Source organism: Heliangelus exortis, chromosome 16 (assembly GCF_036169615.1).
Source record: "Heliangelus exortis chromosome 16, bHelExo1.hap1, whole genome shotgun sequence".
NCBI classification, from domain to species: Eukaryota; Metazoa; Chordata; class Aves; order Apodiformes; family Trochilidae; genus Heliangelus; species Heliangelus exortis.
In genome coordinates, this window is record NC_092437.1 from 8,572,260 (window position 1) to 8,593,030 (window position 20,771).

General features: G+C 40.0%; 1 long non-coding RNA gene across 1 annotated transcript in view; it reads right to left on the reverse strand.

Annotated features, from left to right (window-relative positions):
* Nucleotides 1–20,771, reverse strand: part of LOC139803674 (uncharacterized) — a 112,790-nt gene that overhangs the window by 49,130 nt on the left and 42,889 nt on the right. Inside the window, exon 2 of the long non-coding RNA XR_011729106.1 lies at nt 6,471–6,549. This is a non-coding gene — a long non-coding RNA (uncharacterized lncRNA). The remainder of the gene's footprint in view (nt 1–6,470; nt 6,550–20,771) is intronic.

Genomic DNA, 20,771 nt, shown 5'->3' on the forward strand with positions numbered 1-20,771 from the left:
TCAAGCTTCATTAGCATCTTCTTCAAGGTCTAGTGCCTCAGTAGTAGGATAGAGTGATGCTTCCCAACCTCCAAGACATGTGCCAAACACCCTGCCACTCCTCAGTTCCATCCCTGAGAGAACAAAACTGGGAAACACAACAAGCACCAAAAGCAGTAGCAGAACTTGCTTTGCAAAGACTTTTAACTTTAGGGAAGTGAATTCCTGATGTTCCCAAACACTGACATTTATTCTGGTTTTGCTTAGTTTTCACAGCCATTAATGAGGCTGGAATTGTGTATTAATTTCCTCAAAAACAACCCAGACCCCTGTGAGCTTTCTCCTACTCTCAGGAGTGCAAATAAAAACAGATAATGACAAAAAAATCTGTAAAAATGGAAATACATAACAAGAACTCTGCGATGTGACTGCTCCCACCCTGTTCTGCTTTCTCCTGGGCACCCCTTTGTGCTCACAGCATGAAGGCCAAATTTGGCTCCACTGCATGGGAGTGCAACAAAAACCATTGGGGTGACAGACCTGGGACCAGAGCAGGGATGGGAACACCAAAAGTGTATGCCAAGAACAAACAGTGCATGTGTGGCAGGGTTCATCAGTACTGCCTTGGTCTCAACACACATAAGGTGGCAACTGAATATTCTATATAATCTGTTAAACATTATGTACATTTAATGGAAGATATGGAAACAAACTACTGATAGATATTTTGGAAACACAGTATTAGAGGTATTTAAAGGATAGTTACAGGGGTAATTATACTAGATATGCTGATTTGTGAATACAGGCCAATATGATTATACCATCTTAGCATTCCATGAGTGTACCTGATGTATAAACCTCCACATAAATAGGGATATTTTCGTGAACTTAAATTGATTTGCATCCTCTCTCCAAGCTCTCCAAGAACGGTTGAAGGGGATGGAAATCCCGGTGTTTTGATGCAGTGGTCCACTAGAGGTCCTACTCAACTCAAAATGATCCAAACCTCCCTCAGTTAAGTGTGATAAAATGCAAATGAAAACATGCCCAAACTGTGCACACAGACTGGATATATAGATGCATATGCTAAATTTAGGAAATGCAAATATGCGTCTGATTGGTATGCCTAGTGACTGCCAGTGCAGGAATAAATCAGTTAATTGGATCAGGCCAAAGCAGCTACAAAGTAGCCAAAACACCTACTAATGACCTGTCCATGTGTATAATCAGAGCAACTACATGCATTGCCAAATCAGGCTGGGTCCTATTGAAAAAGCAAGCTGAATGCCTACTGCCATCTTCTCTCAAATAAAAATCTTACCTTGGGTTCATGAAACAGTTTGCCAAGGCTCAGCACAGAGCTGGTGAGGACCCATCTGGTGTTCAGGAGTCTTGTATGAAACTGGGGGCAAAGAGTTCATCTGTCAATAGTAAGGCACCAACAGGAAGCAAGATGTGAAAGTCATGCTCTGCTGGCAAACCCAGAATCCCAGGGTGTGAGCAGAAAGAGAGCTGATGCCACTGGTTACCCAGCTATGGCAAAAGGCACCTGCAGAGAGGCTGAAGTACGCAAACAAAAAGTTGTTTGCACAGCACATTGAGAGAACAAAACCTCAGAACTGAGAAACAAAACATGGATCACAGATAAATTTGTGTCCTTAGGTGATGTGTTGAACTTGGATCAGCAGGGCTGGAAGTCAGCCACTTTAGAGCTGATATGTTTCCTTCCAACCATCCACTTTTTGGAAAAGTGACTTGTGGGTTGGTTGTTTTTTTGTTTTTTTTGTTTTTTTTTTTTTTTTTTTTTTTCACAGGGAGCTGTAGAAAGCTGAGCAAGCAAGTGGGGTGTGTGGCCAAGGACTGGGGTGTGAGGGTGCTGCAGTGCATGGCAGTCACTCACTGCTCTTTCACAGACTACTTTAAATCTTGCTCTGACAGCAAAAGAGCAAAACAGCCTTACTCAGCTCTTTTGCTCTTAGAGTCATATCTTTTTATTTTATTGACAAAAGCAAGATTTTCATCTTCTCAGCACTGTAGAACCAACACCCTGCATGCATCACAAAGACAGCAGAGCTCTTGCTGCCAGCAGCTTTTTCCAAGGAATGGCAGATACAGACAAACAAATACCAGCTGGTAGAAAAATCAGATCTTGATGCTTGATTTTTACCCTCTCATTTGAGAGGTCTCCTTTAAATCAACCAAGAGGCCTTCCAAAGCTGCACACATGCCATTGCTCTAAAAACTTCCATAATCATATCTTGTGAACAGACATGAGTCATGAACAAAATTCCAAAAGCCAAAAAGGCTTTAAAATTAATCTAAGTACTCATCACATTACCATCAGTACTGCCTAAGTCTTTCCTATAACTCACTTTGGCATTTTACAGATAAAGACAAGGGACTAAGAGTCCAACTGGCCAAGCTACCTCAGCCTGTAAGTGGAGATGTAAGAGGAAAAAAGCAAAGCAATACTGAGGGTGAGCTGAAAATGATGCAGTGATCTGGAGGAAGAAAGAGGTGGAGAAAGCATGAGAAACAACTCAATATTTTTTCCCTCTCTCCCGTAAAATGTTTGTCTACTTTGAAACCTAATCACCCAGACAAGGAGGGCAGTGAGAGAACATATCAAACCAGAAAAATTCAAAGTTGTACCATTTGGGATTAAAAAAGTTTTCCTCTCTTCTATTTTCACAGCATTCATTTGGTCTGTTCAAGTAAGATATGCCCAGAGCCAGGGCCTGCAAAGCTGCAGTTACAAATCCAGAGTGAAGCCCAGGACGTGGGTTTATGCCGGATTTTGGCATGGCCTCAGTCTTCTGCAGGAGTCTCAATACTGGAAACAGCCACTACCTGTCCATTTCTTTCACCTCAAGCAGAGGAATATCCTCTAGCAGACTCAAAACAAAAGAAATAGCAGGAACTAAGAAGGACAAAGACCAGAAATTTATCAGTTTTGGAGCTTTGTCTGCAATAAGTCAGGAAGAAGGGAAGAACCCTATAAAGCTGAGCTGACCTGTGCAAAACCCAGTAGCTGCAGGCAGCAGATGAAAAGAGGACAGGGAGAATAGTTAATACTATATCACAGCCCTCAGAACTGGAGGTGAGGGGTTTCAAGGCCTGCAGTAAATGTAGGAGAAATCTAAGATTCAGTAGGTGTTTCTCTACCACACAAATTCCTAGCAGTGTTTTTCTGAAAGGAAACAAGGTCTTATATGTCACTTCTAACTTCCATATAGTATCAACGTGAACAGACTCCATTGTTTCATAAAGTCCCACGGAAACAGGTCACAATCTTCTTGTCAGATCATATCTAAAAGGCACTATACGTATATTTATTTCCATCTATTTATATAGCCTCCATCACCATAGTAACCTATCTTTCTGTTAATACTACACAGTATCTTCCTTTATTCAAGAGAGGTAAAATACAGTTTTCCATTATCAGAACTCAAGGTTACTACACCATTTTCACAAGTGATTTCAAGAACACATCAGGAGCTTGCCCAATTCTGTACTACAGGTGATGCCTGCTGGTTCCTTTGGCCTCAGGTAGGAGTGGGGAAAGAAAGCTGTCTTCCAACAGGGCATCAGAAAAATGACTGCACTAGAGCACCGAAAAGAGCAATATTAATTCTTGCATTCTGTTCCATCTCATGCCAAAGCAACTGCTCTAAATATTGGATTTTTTTTCTAATGCTTACACTAAAATATAAAAAAGCAAGAGAAAAAATTTGAGACCAAAGAGAGGCTGAAGGCGCCAGTTCCTGCACGTAATCACTGAAAGCTGTAGTGCTGTGAATATAATTCAGATAATCTTTCGGTTCTTCATTATTAAAAATGGGCTGCAGTTGATTCATAGTTTTGCTGCAATCAGCTGAAACCCAATTACCATCACAGCACAAGCTACTTCTGATGCAGACTCTCAGAGTGCTGGGAAGAAATACCACCATATTTCTAACACACTAATTTTCCCTCATGGCAAATACAGCTTATTTTTATACACAGTTTGGGAATTTTCTACAAAAATTTGTACAAACTAAAAATGGTACAGACTGTTACACAGGGTATGGACTGCACCATGGAGCTGGATTTTTCCTTTCCAGAGAACTTTAATTTGACATTGCCCATGGCACTATGTTACAGAATCACCAAAACAAATCTTTCCACCACAGGAGGAAGGTTGTCCCTGGCCCCTGCAGAAGCAAAAACCCATGTGACCCTAACCTGTACTCCAGCTGCACCCTGCAGATCCACATCCTGATCTCTCTTGGCTTTCTTGCAAGTCAAATCTGTTCTCACAAGCCCACTAGTTTTCTTTACCATCACTTTGGGGTAGCAGCTGGCAAGACAATAAAATTTATATTTTTGCCAGACATTCAGCATAAGCAGCATGAACAATAATGGCTTCTCACTCTGCCCATCTCTTTCTTCCTCTCCCTCCAACCTGTCACTTTTCTTTAAGGTTGCCCACAAAAAACTAGGAAATTACTTCAGTTTTCCTGAAATATTAGACAATATCTCCATGCATGTACTTTCAATAGATTCTTCCAACAGAATTGCAGCCCAAAAGAAACAGAGACTGCAGTGCAGCTGAGACTGGGAGCGTCATAAGAATCAACAAATCATTACACCAGTACTGTGTTCTACCTCTAATTACAGGCAATTTGCATCAACTGCATGAACAGATTTATGCCAAATACAGCCCAGGTTAAAAAAAGAAGAGTGATTTGTGCATCAGCTGCAGTTCAGGATGCCTCATCAGAAGCATGGAGAAGAATGAAGAGCAAAACAGGGTTATGAGGGAACAGCAGGAGAAAAATAAAGCCACACTCTGTCCTTGTGTTTCTGTCCTTCTTAAGAGGTTGTCAGTGAAGTCATATCTCCATTGGCAACATCACAATTGTCTCCACAGCAACAAATGTGATGCTGCAGGATGCTGAAAAATCTATTTTTAAAAAGGTAGGTGGACAAACACAAATGTGGAGTGTGTAGAGGTTCAACAGCCACACGAGTCTAATGATTCTAATGGAAGGTGCACAAAAATACAGAAAAAGCAGCTGAGAAAAAGCAGCTTCTTAAAATTTCTTAATGTGTAACATCTCCTGGGCCCCTCGTTACATCTTGTGAGCAAAGATAGCAAAGAAGTCACAGAGGTAGGAAAATTCTCCCACAGTTTGCATCACTCCTCTCCTCTGGGATGCTCCCCAGTCCCACAGAGCCAAGGCAGGTGCCAGGAGAGGTGCTGCACAGCCATAAATGAAACATCCGTGACTCACATAGTAAGAATTTCCTTGGCTGAGGAAAGGACAAGTGTACACCAGTGTTTTACACTGTGTTAAGTGCAGTTACTTCTGAGAGACCACTTACCCTTAAAGGACCTAAAAAAGATTTGTAACCACAAAATGTAAGGGGATTAAAGTGAATGGAAATTTATTTTCCAAGACTGACCTAGATGTAGCCAAAACATCGAAAGTATTGCTTTAGATTTGTTTAACTGTTGCTAAAAATCCTAGGAAATTTCTGATACAATTTGTATGAAAGTTATGAAAACCTCTTCAGGTTAGCTCTAGTTTTGGAAACACTTCTGATATTTCAGACTGAAATCTTAAAAGATGAACTCTTAAAATACAAGATGCATGGATCTAAAATCTCCTTGACTGGCTCTATCCTAAACCTTTCTGCTCAGGTCAGTACTCACAAGTGACTAAAAATGCCTTCTTCTTAGCACTCAGAGAGAGAGACACTTGAGAGAAAAAAATCCCTCTCTATTCATCCTTGAGAAAACTGCTTTGGTTTAAAACTGGAGATGCAAATATGTAGTGGTCTTCTCTAAGGCTGAAGTACCTTTGCAATGCATTTAATTCCTGCACTCCTGAGACAATTCTCCTTAAAAGCCATTTTGTCATGAGGCCCAGTAGGACTTCACACAGAAGAGAGGTGGATGCACCTTGTTCTCCTTTCTCCTCTCTGCAATTCCTGAACTCCCAATAATGCTTTCTCATGCATGAAGAAAGTCAGTGGGACCCTGGTAAAAAACAAGTGCATTGCTGGGTGGGACAGGTACTTCCCACCACATTTGACAGTGTTTAATTACACACAGAGCCAAATGCTTGAAAAATAAGAGTGTGGGGTAAGAACAGATTTGGGCAAATGAGTCATGGTGACCTGCAATGCCTCCAAATCCCTTAAATCACATTCTAGACATAATTGCTATTCCCCACACTTGTGAACTGCAAATTGTAATGAAACTTATGTAAAACAGAATTCTAAAAAGATGAAAAAATTAAAAATTGTTCAGGAAATATGGTACTGTAAATATTTTTAATTGGTTCTATGAATTATGTTTTATGCTGCTTGTGCTGTGCACTGCGTATGTTTTGAAATTGGTATTTTATCACTGAAAGTAGCTGATGGCTGCAACTGAATGCATGCTAACAAGAACTGGGATGTGAGAATACAATAAATGCTGCAGAATAAATGGGATGACTTACCACTGCAGAAGTAATACATCTTTCTTCAAAATGACTCTTTCCTCTGTGGCGTCACAATAAAATTTTTATTGTCTTCAGCCTACCTGGAAGAAAAAAACCCAAAACACTCAGAAAATGCTGATTTCTCTAAAAACAGAATGATGTATAAGTTTTTAAGAAACGCTTCATCTGGAAATATTTTAGACCATGTGAGGACCTTGAGAGAAACCCAGAAGTGAGAAACATTTGCTGTGCTGGCCAGGGAGTCTGGAACAGAGCTACATTCCTTTTCTCTCTGCATCAACCTAAACAAGTACACTACACTTTCAGAAGCTGCCTTTTGCTAAGTAGGTAAGTTTCCAGCAAAGTTTTGAAAGGCTTTCAGCCTCACCCTATAGCACAGATCAAGTACTTTTTATGCCACAGTGAAAATATTTTTCAGGATGGGAAATCAATTTCCTTTCCAACTCAATTTTTAAACAGAAAGTAAGAAAAAACCTCCCACCTACTAAGTGCCTCCTTCATGCTTTTAGAGGTTTCTTTTACTCTGCACCTTGCAATAACTGCAATTCAGATAGGCATAAAAAATAAGAAATAACAAAATAATGGGACAAAACTCTTTCCCTTTCTACAACAGCCCACCTACAAGAAGAGAGCAAGGCAGTAGAGAAAGTTTTATCTCCCATCACTCCCTTGAATGGATGAACCCAGGCAACCATCAACCCCAGCCAGCTCAGCCCATTGGCACATAAAGAGGGGCCTGGCAGTGGCCTGTGCACAGTCCAGGATGATATCTGCTTTCAGAATTGTACATTAAATTTTGAAAAAAATCTGACCCCAAATTGTCAGGTCTCCACAAAAAAGAAAAAAACCCAAACCAACAAAACCCCCCAAAAAACCAAAAAAGAAATATTTCTTTAAGCAAGCGACGTTTGTGGAACAGAGCTAATGCATGCCCTTCATGTAACATCAGTGGAAGGTCAGTGAATTGTTAAATGCACTTAACTTCCCTTGTATCAGAAAAGATGCATCCTCTCTGCAAAAGATTTTCAATAACCCTTAAATGTCAGAAGAGTGAAATGATTCTGCTAAAATCCTAGGCACTCTATGCATTTCTCACATTTCTGTACTCATAGCATAAAACTTCCTGGTAGGACTGACAAGGCAGCCCCCAGAGAACAGGTTCATATCCTCGTGTGTCTACCAAGAAATTGTGATTTGGTCCACATCCAAGCAAGTCCAGGGACTGTCAACAGCAAGCACACTTAGAAAAAAACCCCTTGAACACTGATCCTGCACAGTGAACTCCACTGGACTGTCCAGTCCACCCCACCCCAGGAAAACAAAAGCTGTGTCCATGATGGATGGTTAATAGATCATTTTATCGAGTCCATATGCACCTGCAGGGGTTGAAGGATATCTTTAGTGCACATGACAACTGCATTGTGATTCCTGTCAGCTGAACTGGTACTTGCTGACCAGCTTCCTTCCTTCTCTTACTGGGAGCAATGAAACTACCACAGAATACCAAAGCCTGCAATACACTAGCAAGGGTTTAGAGTCTGAGAACTGCATTTTTGACCCTCCAGTATCCCAGCCCTCTGCTCGTGTCATATTGCCCTCTCTGTCCCTGTTTTGCCTCAGATCTTGGAAACCTGTTTGTGACTGCCATCTTCAAGCAGGAAGGTATGGTTAGTGTCCTGTCCTTCAGCTCTGGGTGCAAAAAGATTTTTTCTTCCTGACAATGGATATTTAGAAAGCTACATCCCTCCCAATGACATTATTTTCTCTCTTATTTTTTTATTGCTAACAGAACCTTAGCTTGCACAATTCATATTTTATTATTCTATCTCATAAAATACAAAAATTTAACTCACCAAGGAATTAAAGGAATGAAAGCATTATGCTTAAGCAGCTACAAAATATGGTTTACATCATATAATGGGCCATGTCTAATGTGGTTTTACACAGCAGCCTTTCATCATTTACATTTGCCTCTGGCTTAATAAACTGTGTCATTTTGTTTATGTTTTTTACATCTGGATATAAATGCTTCCCAGGCAGCATCTTCATGAATCACACCTGGAACATGGAGACTGGCAATCAGCATTTTCATACATCACTTATGTGCTTCTGCCTCTCAGGCTTAAACTTTATTTTATTTAGGAGTGTGCCAAGTGCTTTCAATAAAACTTGATGGCTAGCCACAAGAACCAAGATGACACAGTGTAAAATGATGTAAGGTTTCTGCTTGCCATCCTCACTCTGAGTAACGTCTTGTTCCAGGAGCCATCATGCTGGTGGGGACACATGCACTCTCCAAGATACTTCAGGTCATGAAACAGGGCCTCTGACATGTGCTTGTCATTACTGCAACAACTAAGTGTCCTGCTCCACAGAAGACAAGGCTGTTGATGGCAAAACTCCCACTGACTCCCAACAAGGTTGGGAGCTCACCTCCAGCCTTCCTGGGGCTTTGGGTATGGACAGAAGCAATGAGCAAAGGACATGTCACTGGAGATGGTTCCTCTGGGAGGTGATGTTTCCAGATGACACCGTGCCATGCAGCAACCTTCATGTGCTGAGGAAGTTCTCCACAAATAGCCAAGTTTGAATGCCCATACAGAGCAGTACCTCATGGAGACATTGCAGGAGCTCAGCCTACGCTGAGATCAGTTGACTCAATGTATTTTTAAACCTACAACCACAATAAGAATCCACAAAAGACAGAAATTTGCTGTTCAAATTGGGAAGCTGTCAAGAAACAGCCACCTTCATGCTGCAGCTGCCTTTGGGATGGTGGAGCTGTCAGAAGTAATGGAACTGGAAACAGGAACACTGTAAATGCTGCTCAGGGCCCATTTCTAACCCCAGGCTCTGTCTCCAGTGCTTTTCATGCCCCATATCCAGATTTGCTGTACCCCAGCTAAAGCAAAGCTGTGGAAAACCTCCGTGAGAACAGATGGAGCTATGTGAGATACAGGTGCAAGGAATGGAGTGGTGTGACCTGGGAATTATTGGAGGAGTTTGGCTTCTGGAGAATGTTATGAACTTGTGCCAGGTGCAAGCTGTGGGAAGGGGTAGTTAAGATTATGTTACAACAAAGTATTTTTAAGTATGTAACAAATAAAAGTAAAAAAACATTCAGTAGATATTGGGTGTCTATAAATGTGCGGCAATCCACAAAATACATGCTTTTCTTTTTTTTTTTTTCCTTAGTCTTTTTCTGATTTTGAATTCTGCATGAACATAATAAAGGATTCTGGTTAAGCATAAGCACAGTTCATGCATTCATGCCCTCCAACACAAAGCCTCACTGCACATAGCTGCACCATGTGTGGGAGCACATGGACTCAGTGCACAGGGGTAGCTGTGGCTGCTGCACAGCCTGCAGCAAAGCAGAGAAGCCCTGGACTTTCCCTACACCAAGGATAGGAAGAGGGTGACTGTGGAGCACAGAGGGCAGCAGGAACAGGCAGGCAGTGCATAGGGCCACAGCTCCTCCCCAGGACTTCACTGAGCACCACTGACGTGGCAGTGAAGACTAAATAAACATTACTTTTCCCAATTCACAAGTGGGGAAAATATGTTTATACACCACAGTCTGACTTCCCTGTCTTCTCCAACAAATACATGCAAAAGAGACACAAGCAGCTTTGTATCACATACCAATTCAAATCTGCAGAGTTCCAAGTGCTTCTCAGACCTGAGCAGCTGTGCCCATGGTTCAACAGCTGAGTGATACCACAGTGACTCTGCAGAGACTCAAACTGCACAGCACAGAGGGGCAATGCTGTTCTAGCAGCAGGAGATGACAGGGACTTGCCCACAACAAGCCCATGACAGTCAGAAAATGAAGATAGATGCCTTGATAATCTCTGTTTTCCAGTGTAAACATGAATCCAATAACATCCAGAGAGTATTCAATTTAGCAGCTTCACATCCAATAAACCAGGAATAAACATAATTGGGATCTCCTTAAAAACTGCCTTTCATAGGCACTTTCGTGCAGGAGCAGTTTCCAACGTGTAGCAAGCTATGCACTTTATGAAAGAGATTACAAGAGCATAGATCTCTTTCATCAGTTTTCATTGAAAAATCAGGAGCTGTGCAGGGTTGAAAGTTCTCCAAGACTTTATTAAATTGGGCAAAGCCAGAGAAGGAATAGCAAATATGTTCAAAGGGATAAAGTTTTGCTCTCATTATGAACTTCATATATTCCTCTCAGTGCTGGGTTTCCATTCTTTGCCTCCAGCACTTTCTGGCTCCTGTTCATTTTGATGTTCATAGTTTTAATTTAAATCTAGATGTAGGGTATATGATACAGCATAAAGATTACAAATCTTGTTTGGAAGTTGCAGGTTTTTTATAGGCATGTCAAGGAGTATCTTTCATAAAATTCTACCTAAAATGCTCCTCATACTTAAATCATAGTTGCACAGTCAGCATAACAGAAGCAAAAGAGGACAAGAGGAAGAAAGGGGAAAAAAAAAAAAAAAAAAAAAAAAAAAAAGGAAATGAAACAGGTAATAAAAGAGATTTTAAAATGAGATTTGGAATCAAAAGCAGTACCAGGAAGGCATTTCAGTAGCAAAGGACTACCCTGCCTGTTAAAAATTGCAAAGGAGAAGGTTTTTACAGTGGAGGAACACAGGCAAAAAAAAATAATTGCAAGCTATATGGGAAAGCACTAAGGTAATCTGGGGGTGAAAGGAGAGCCCAGAGAAGGATGTAGTTGTATCCCTACAACATGCACATAATGGAAGTGGCAACATGAAGTGTGTGGAGAAAGGCATGAGTTTTCAATTAGGCACTAGGTGTGCATTGGCAATGTCCTTAGACAATCAAATTTCAATCCAGAACATAGTGGAGGAGGTAGGAATTTAGGCCAGCAAGATGTTCAGACTCAGAGTTACTGGCAAAGGAATGGAAGAAGTCAAGAACAGCAGCTAAAAACAGGCAGCGAAACTTTGCTTTTAGCCTAATCATCCTCTGAAAGAGATTACACTGTACTCAATAATTGCATGGATGGCTTCCATTCACAGCAAACTTCATTTAATTCCAAATAATTATAAAAGATAGATCCCAGCTGCAATATTAACACATGCATACCCTATCAAGGTATAAGAGGAAGGAGGCCAAAAAAGCAGATTGTGCTTCTGTAATACTCCTACACTTGCAATCACTGAAGTTAATCCCCAAGTTCTTTAATCAAAACTCATCAAGAAAACAGTCAATGAAATCAAAAGAAATATTGCTTGAATAACCCTTGAGATGGGGTTGGAGATTTCAGTAGCACTATATTCCTAAAAATGATGTGCATATCCTTATCAGCTTCTAATAATATCTAGTATAATAATCCACATGGTTTTAGTAGATACTTTTATCCATTAACTACCAAATCACTGCTAACTATAAACTGTCAATATCAAGCAAGTTTGAAAAGCCCTTTTAAACAGAAATCAACTATTTAAGCCTGAAAATATCAGAAGAAAGCAGTAAGGAAATACTTCTGACCTCAGCATTTTACAAAGCAAAAGAACCCCAAAGCAGAACATACAATTTGAAAAGAGTAATTAGACCAGCAAAGTGACAAGAGTAATCAGCAAGACCTTCCCTAGACTCCCAGATAAACACAAAGGCATCTAGGTTAAACAAGCTATAGTTAAATTTTTAACATTTCTTTTCCTTATTGAAGATTTGATAAAAAATCCACTGAAACATCCTGCTGAGTCTTTCTATGGTACGTCAGGAGCTGAGTCACATACTTTCCAACACAAATCTACAATATTATGAAATATTATGATAAATTCAGTCTATGTTGGCATTGATGCATTATATTCATGATCTGAAAAGATAAAATATCCCTAATGCAACATTTTATTGCTTTCATAAATCAAATTCAAAATGGCATTACATCTCTGGTAACCTACTATGAAAGATCTCTCACTTTTATTAGACCTGTTTCTGTGCAAAATACAGTGTACTTCTACCAGAGATCACAAGAAATGCTTCCAACAATTTTCTTTATGCCTGGAGTTTTCATCCTGCCTTTTTGAACTGGCTCATTGCAGCTGTTACATTTTCAAAGCAACAATAATTTTCAGTGGTCTGGAATAGGATTTCTGTTTTGCATTGAACTCAACCCAGTGACATACTCGTTGTACCATGAAGACAGATGCTTCAAACCCATGGAGATTCAGGCACGTCTGAAAAGCTTAGATTTCAAATATTCATCTTTCTCAGGCAGGCCTCAGAACTAGCTCAGGTTCATTGCAAAATGAAATTATTCAGCTCAGCTATGATGTGAACTCCTGGTTCCAAAACATGCACTGTTAACCATGCTGTCACACATATGCACTGCTTGAGGTCCCTCCATCTCCATTTCCACTGTCATGCCATGCATGTTCTATTTAAATAAACACATTTGCTTTATTTATTAAGAGACAAGGGCACAAAATGAACCAGTCTTTTCAAGAATCAACATTTTGGCACTTCTAGGATTTAACACTTACGACAATAGAGTTACATATGGAAGAAAATGAACACTAGGGCTTACATAAATGGAGCAGAATTCTTCTGACAGCAAATTTTCATATCAAGTTTTGTGATTTCTTTTGCTTCTAGCTGGATTAGGAGCACTTTTTTTGCTATGCTGAGAAAATTTACTTCCAGACTGAGTAGGAATTAGGCTTTATAAAAAAATATGGAAGTACTTAAACTAGGGGAAAAAGCTACATGTTTTAATTTCATGCTTAAATTCATTCAGAGTTTGAGATGAAGGGATGAGTCACCATGTCTTATTTTATTTGAACCCAGCCCCTGGAGAGTGTCAGATTACACGAAGTTACAGTCTGTACTCTGGCAATTAACCAGCTTTGCATATTGGCTGCCATATTTCTTACCCTTCATATCTCAGAATTAGCCTAAAATCCACCAGCCAAAATGCTGTGTGCATTACTCACACACAGCAGCCCCTGAACAGGACAGCATCACTGCCACTGGGCTGCCCTGGCTCATCACCTCAGCCACCAACACTGTGCCTCACACCTCAGCCTTGAGAGTCTCTGAACACTTCCTAGGAGGCACAACATCTGAGGTTTTAGGGTTATTGGCTGTGAAAACTTACAGGAAGCGTATCCAGGAAGAGCTGATGTGAAAAGAGTGGTTTGCACGGCTCATTGGTCCCCCTTCCTCTCCCTTAGTGATGCTGGTACCTCAGGGTATAGAGAAACTGTTGGTTGCCACTTACAGCTTAACCACAACTTCTGAAGTTCAGGCAGTGAACTGTCCTAAAAAACATGGTTTTCCTGACAAAAGCATTTGTAAATTAGAAGGGGCTTGTCTGTGTTTAAAGGTTTTGGTACGGGGGAGACACTGGCTTTTTTTGTTTGCTATACATCATTAGCTGTGTTGGAGACATTTCCTCATTGTAATTCTGAGCAGCAATGAGAACTGTTCCTTGCAGAAATGTCCACACAGTCTCATCTCTTCACATTTCATATGCTCCTTTCAAAAGGCTGTCTTAAAAATGTAGTTCAATCTGGTATCAGAAAAAAGGAAATCAAGAAAGAGAAATAACATTTCTGCATACAGGCAAAATGCCCCTCCTACCCTTCAAAAAACAGACAATACAACTTCATCAAGAGAAGGTGAAACTATTTTCATAAATTCCTGAAATGCATTCTGACACTTCACAGCTCAGTCATGCAGTAAGAGCACAAAAGTCAGAGAGTCCTTTTGGTTATACAGTATGTGATCATACCCCCAGCTTCAGACAAATGAGACGTTAAGACTGTGACTCTGTCCTGGGTGTCCAGTAGCATCCATAAAACAGAAACTGCAAAGCAAATAAGAATTTAAAGACTTGGGGATAATATTGTCTGGGATGATCTAAGAAGCCAGGGTGTGCACTTGGCTGTGGTATGAGCTACATTCCCTTGCTCTTTGATAAATGCAGTCAGCTGCACAGCCACAGAAGCACATTTCATCTGAAAGATGGAGCTGTTTGATGTACCCACAGAGATGAGGTTTCAATAAATGCAAGGTCTGAGACACAATGTCTGATAGATTTTTCTCTTTTGCATACATCTCAGGTTGTTTGGTTTTTTTTATAAGTATATGAATCATAATGAAGAAGATTCATTTTTTAATGATCTAATTTCTATTAGTGCAATTCCAGAGTCCTTCAATTAGTTGTTTTCACAGAAATGGAACCCCAACACACTGAAAGCTTCATTAATAATTCAGACTTATTTTTCATAGTTCATACCAAATCACTTCACTTACACCTGCCATGTGCTATTCCCTCTAAGCTTTCATTACCTTTTATATTCCATCTGGGCTTATAACTTTGCTCTTTAAGAATGTAACTGTGGTTTTAAACCATCACCCTTCAACAGAAACACATTCCTGATAGTGGGTTGTATGTACCTTGTACCTCTGAGATCAGAGGCTTTCATTGCCTTTGCTCCTTATGCTTTAGTAACTAAAAAAAAATCATACATTGCATTTACTCCATGCTTGATTTGTATCTAAAGCTGGTTTAAAAAAATAGAGTCTGAGCCCTCTCATCCATTACACATTTCTTGTAGTCATCCACAGTATGCAACATAGCCCTAGACAAGCAAAAAGTAAACTCAGGTCTCCCAAGGCCTTGTTGCACTGTAAACTTGATTGCTTATTATTGTGTCTCAGTTCATTACTGTAGCACCAGCACACATCAGGTGTGTTCTTTCCAGCCTTCTCTCTGGCTGTTTTGACAGGAGAAAGACAATCAGTGGTGGCTGCTAATGGGCTTCTGCCTCTGCCTGGCTTTAGGACATTCAGCAGGTACCCAGAAGGAAGGGGACACTCTCTGCTAAGGACTTGGATGGTCCAGCACTATTTCATTTGCCACCCTTTCTAGCCAAATATCCTTAGTTTCAGTTGTAACCACTTCTCCATAGAAAAAAAAAAAAGGGATTACATCAAGATAAATCCTCAGCTACTCAAAGTCTCTCAAAAGAAGAAAAACTGAGATGCCTTTTTCATTCAGATCACAGGCTTAAAAAAAATCTAAACTATACCTTGTTTGTGCCAGCACATAGCAAATCAGATTTAGTAGTGAATACCAGGATTTTCAAAATAGTAAGCATTTTAATTCATCACTAAAAACTTCATTGGTTTGCCCAGATCACTTCAAAGAACTTATGAACACTTCATACCCATCAACATTCATTTAACTGCCAGCCTGAGACAGGCTTTTCATCTTACAGACCATTAGTCCTCTGCATTGAAACACAAGCCTGATTTGAACCCCACACATGTATTGTTCTCCTCCCCAATCCCTGCTTTCTCTCTTTTCACTCTTTCTCCAGCAGAGTTGAGAAAAAAAGAAGTGCCTTGGGCATTTTATACAAGGGCCTAAGCTTCAAAGAGTCAAGGCCTGGCTACATCTTACTGATCTGCAGCCATTAACAAGTTGGACATCTCATCCAGGGCTGAAAGTGAGCCTAAGCTCCCTCTGCATTAAAATAAAAAAATAAACAAAAAGGTACATCAGAAGGGTAATTCATCTTGCCCTAAGACCAATAGATGGATCACCTTGTGGAGACTTCTCTGTGTAACCTATAGATGGAACCCAAAAGCAGCTCAGATGGGAGAGGTAGATGGTGTCTAGATAGTGCCTGGGTAAGATAGAGCAGTCAGCTCTTTCTGTGAAGGCCATGTGCACTGGTTTGCACACACAGCTCCAGCCACTGGCCATAAATCAAGCTCTAAATTCACCAGATCCTGTGTTCCTGAGCAATGCAATCACCTGAATGTATGCGGACATTTCCAGAAAGTATAAATCTTTCTTCAGGATATGGCACCTGAGCCATCGTCTGAAAAATAAGTTTGAAAATCAAACTTCCTCTAGCAAGAGATGAGAGAGAATTACCTAGTGTGCTGGCTGCTAGTCTATAACTATCTAGTCACTTATGTTGGTAATTGAATGGGACAAAGTAGATGGTATTTGTTAAAATATATCTACAGAAATTTTAAAAAGCTGCATGTTAGAAGCACAGACCTTTAATTATGATGCTGAGAAAAGTCAGACAGGAAGAGCATATGAAAAGAGTGATTAGAATTGCAGGCTGAGAAAAAAGATTGTTGTGGTCTTTTGCCTGGCTGACTCAGTGACTTAGACTAAGTTGCTTCATCCCAGTAAAATGAAGATCATGTTTAGCCATCTTAGATGAATACTGTCAATATTTTCAAAGCACAGAGGGTAACATAGGAGCTTGACAGGAGTAAAAGCAGTCTTCAATTCTCCATCACCATTAGTACCATAATTCTTGTTCCTAACAAGCCAGTATGCTTTAATTTTTCTGTAACAAAAGTTTGAAATTCCATAATGTGAGAGAATCCTCAGAATAAAATGAAAGCTTTAAAAAGTGATGGCCTGCTTAATCTAATCATTTAATTAGCTCAGAGCAGCAGATAAAAGAGGAGACTGAGAAAGAAGACATGGAAAAAAATACAGATTTACACCTCAGTTTTGACTCTTCTCAGTTTAGAAAGCAGTTGGCTTCCATGTGTCCTACTCCCTGGCACTTAATGTCACCTCCGATGCCTGACTGCAGCTAATGGCTGTGCTCCATGAAGTGGGGTGAATTCCAGCAGTACCTCATCCTTCATCCCTTCTGACTCAGCAGCCTGGACTGCCCAGAGTATCTCTCTGTAGTGACATTTGGACTCCAGTTAGATATTTTTGTATGAAAAGCCCAAGATCTTACCCTGCAGTGTTGTTCTTTCATATGAATCTGAGATTCCAAAATGTTTTTTTAAAACAAAGTTATTAGGAGAACTCTAATAATTACAAGACACTGACAGCTTTGAAGAATAATTTCCAGTGGCAGTTGTGCTTCTGAGCCGTTTCAAGCTTTCTGTTGAATAAGAATTTTAAATGCTCCACAGCAGAGGTACAGCCCTCTCCAGGCTATGTGAAAGCTGGCAATTACACAGCTGCAGACAACATAAAAAGCCTTTTAAAAACAATCACACACATACTTTAATAACACCTCTGCCTTCTTTCTGCTGTGCACACCGGGTGCTGCGGGCAAGGCCTTGTTCCTGCAGGGCCAGAGCTCAGAATGATGAGGGGCTGGGAAGGGCTGCTGGAGGGGATGGCTCCAATACCTCAGTCTGCACAGTGATTATGCTCAGGATATTTACAGGTGAGACAAACATGCCAGGGCTCCTCCCCATCCCCAGCCTCCTGAAATTCCATCTCTTCTCCAAGAAAGCTAATTGTCAAAAAAGCAGAGCTGCAGGGGACCAATGAATCGTGTACATGTTCTTACAACACTTAACAACTGCTGTGCAGTTCCTGTTAATTAATGCTCATGATTTGCATTTACATTGGGCCTAACTTGGTCACATACTGTGTTCCATCATCATGGGACTGTGTAAATCCCTATTTCAATTGCAGAGCAGGGTGGTACAGAGTCCATTGATCAGGACTGGATAATTCAGGTGCAGAGCAGCACTTCACAACAGCCAAGTGATAGATGATTTTGGTCACCCTGTGTCATGCCTCTTTCCAGCAGAACATAATGCACCTAACTTAAGGCTTCCAATATTTTTGTTTCTTGCCTAACACTTTTTCCCCACTTCTCCCCTCTAAACACACAGTCTCTCTTCCTCTACAGCAAAACAGTACACATGAAACATGAATGAAAACCACAGAGTGCTAGTGAAGGGTCTTTCACTTAAATTTTTAAGACCTCTGTGTATAAACCTACTAAAGCAATGAGCACAACTTTATGCTTTCTTCTAGGTCTGGCCCAAAGAGTTAGTAACAGGAGAACTATCTACATGGCTGCTCTGCATCTGGAAAAACAAACCAAAGGAGACTGGGCCAACACACACCAACATCACTGCCTTTGGTCAGTATAAGCTGTGAATGCACATCTTGATGTTTGCAGTCTCTGGTAGGTTTAGGAGAAGACAGTCTGATTCTTATTTTATTGCTTATTTTAAATTATATTTGCTATTGCTCTTTTTTTTTTTTTTTTTTCTGAATTTCCAAAAGTCCTTAAAGTAACACCACCAGGCTGCTCTACATGGGACATAAGCTCCTCTTAAAATGAAAACTGAGGCACTAGGAGAGACAAACCACAGTCAGACGTCAGCACTAACTTTTCTTTCAGCCCAAAACTACAATATTGTATCTTGAAGAACACAGACATTTTTTATTTTTTTCATGAAGTAGAGGATAACCATATTTGATACCTCTGCATGTATACAAACCCTTGAAGATATTCCCATGCTACAGTCTGTATTCATGTAGCTGTATGGAGAAATGCTCATTCTCCCAAGTTTAACTTTATGCCATCACAGTTCCATAAATTCTGGCATCAGTGCTAGAAGATTAACAACTTTCCAGCTCAGTTATCTCTGTGTTGAGATGCATTGTGTGGTGCAGATTTATCATTAGAGAACTAAATTTCCACTGACTGTCAAACACAGGGTACCAAGCAGATATTCTCCTTGGGCCCCCTTGACCTTCTCTCTATGCTATGTACAAGCTGACCTTGCCCACCAGAGCATATCTCCAGTCTCTCTCCACTTACTTGTCAGACTTCTCAGCAGGGCAACCAGTTATCAGACAGTGAAGTCTGTATTTCAGGCAGACTTAACTGAAATATAACAAATACTCACTAAATAAGCAAGCTGTTTCCCACATTTAAGTTCCACTGCAGAATAATTTCTGTGACATCTTCCATAACCCCAGCTTTCCATTCACTGCAGCATTTGGCACAAACAGCTGTGCCTCTGACCAAGTTTGAAATCAGAAGCACAATAAACCAAATTAATTTTTATGTTTTATAGAGATCCAAACTATGAAACAGCCACTATTTTTGAGATCAATAATGTCTTTCCCTTTATTCTTCCACTTGACTGATAATCCTCAAGTTGCCTAGTTTTTCAGTGCTGGAATTAGCTTTACCCATTAACAGCAGTGTATTTTCTTCTGCTCAGTTTGCAAGGACAGTTTTAATTGATTAACTCAGACATGTTCCAGAAAAACTATCTTAAATTTAGTTTTTAAATGAAGAACATCATGTTCACATTAGAAGCAGCAATAATGATAAAAAAAATTCTTAGTAATTATTAAAAAGACCAGAATTTCAATTAAATTCATGACCAGTAACAGGAAGGGTGAAAGGATCCAATTACAGCAACTCTTACTTCCATCAGATGCTCCATGGTAATAAAGGGTTTCAGGTGTGAGTAAAAACTACAATGAGATCCCAACATTAAGATGTTGGCTCTGTAATGCAGCAAGAAGCTTTGATTTTCTGCCACTTTCACTGACAAGCAATGCACTTCGCTCCTCTGACTTACACAAAATCTGTATTTATCAACAAGGTTTCTTAGGGTTAATAGATGTAAAGAACCCATTAAAAGTACCTTGGTTTATATCCTCCCATCATGCATTAAAGATTTTTGAATTTGCTGTCAGCTCAGCTAGTCGATGATAAGTGGAAGCAGAATTGTGCCAGCCACTCTACAAATAGAATTCTCAGGACATAAATAAAAAATAAAATAAACAGTATGAGATGGAGAAAAAATTTGGCTGTCAGAACAACTGCTGTTGTGAGGAGAAAAAGGATATGTATGTCCAGTGTCCCTTGCTTCCAAAATAGAACAAATATCTTTTCATATTTGTCTATCTGCAAGGATATCATCTCACTGCCCCAGAAACACTGCCACAATTTGTGAATGACATCAGAATTGAAAAGTTTCTGCCCATTGCAAAAAGGAATGCATGCAGCACCATGTAATCATGGTTGTGCAGTGACATTTACTTTAATATCTTTTCCAGAAGAGCAGAAAAGGCCAAATTAAAAGGGCTCCTACAAAATAAAAGGGGTGACGTTTAAGAGGTCACAGCTCAAGAACCAGCTGCAGTATAAATTTATAAGGAAAGTTTTCTTCAACTTGCATTGTCACATACATTAATGAATTGATAGATATACTCCACACTTGGAAAACACCTACAAAAATCTTGTTAGGGTTCAAATATACCATTCCAAGAAATGGAAAAATAGATGGTTTTAAGCTACCTTTGCAAAAGCATGCTCTTGCACTGCACCTGTGAACATATTCCAGTTCACACTATAAACAAACTAAGAAATAACTTGAAATGCTGTAGGAACAAACTATTTTCTTGTCATTTAATGTACTTCATCCAGACATACCAGCTTTTTAGTAGAAACACTGAATCCACAGAAAAAGTCAGATTTAACTGTAAAAATAACACATGGTAAGATAGAATCATAGAATCATGGA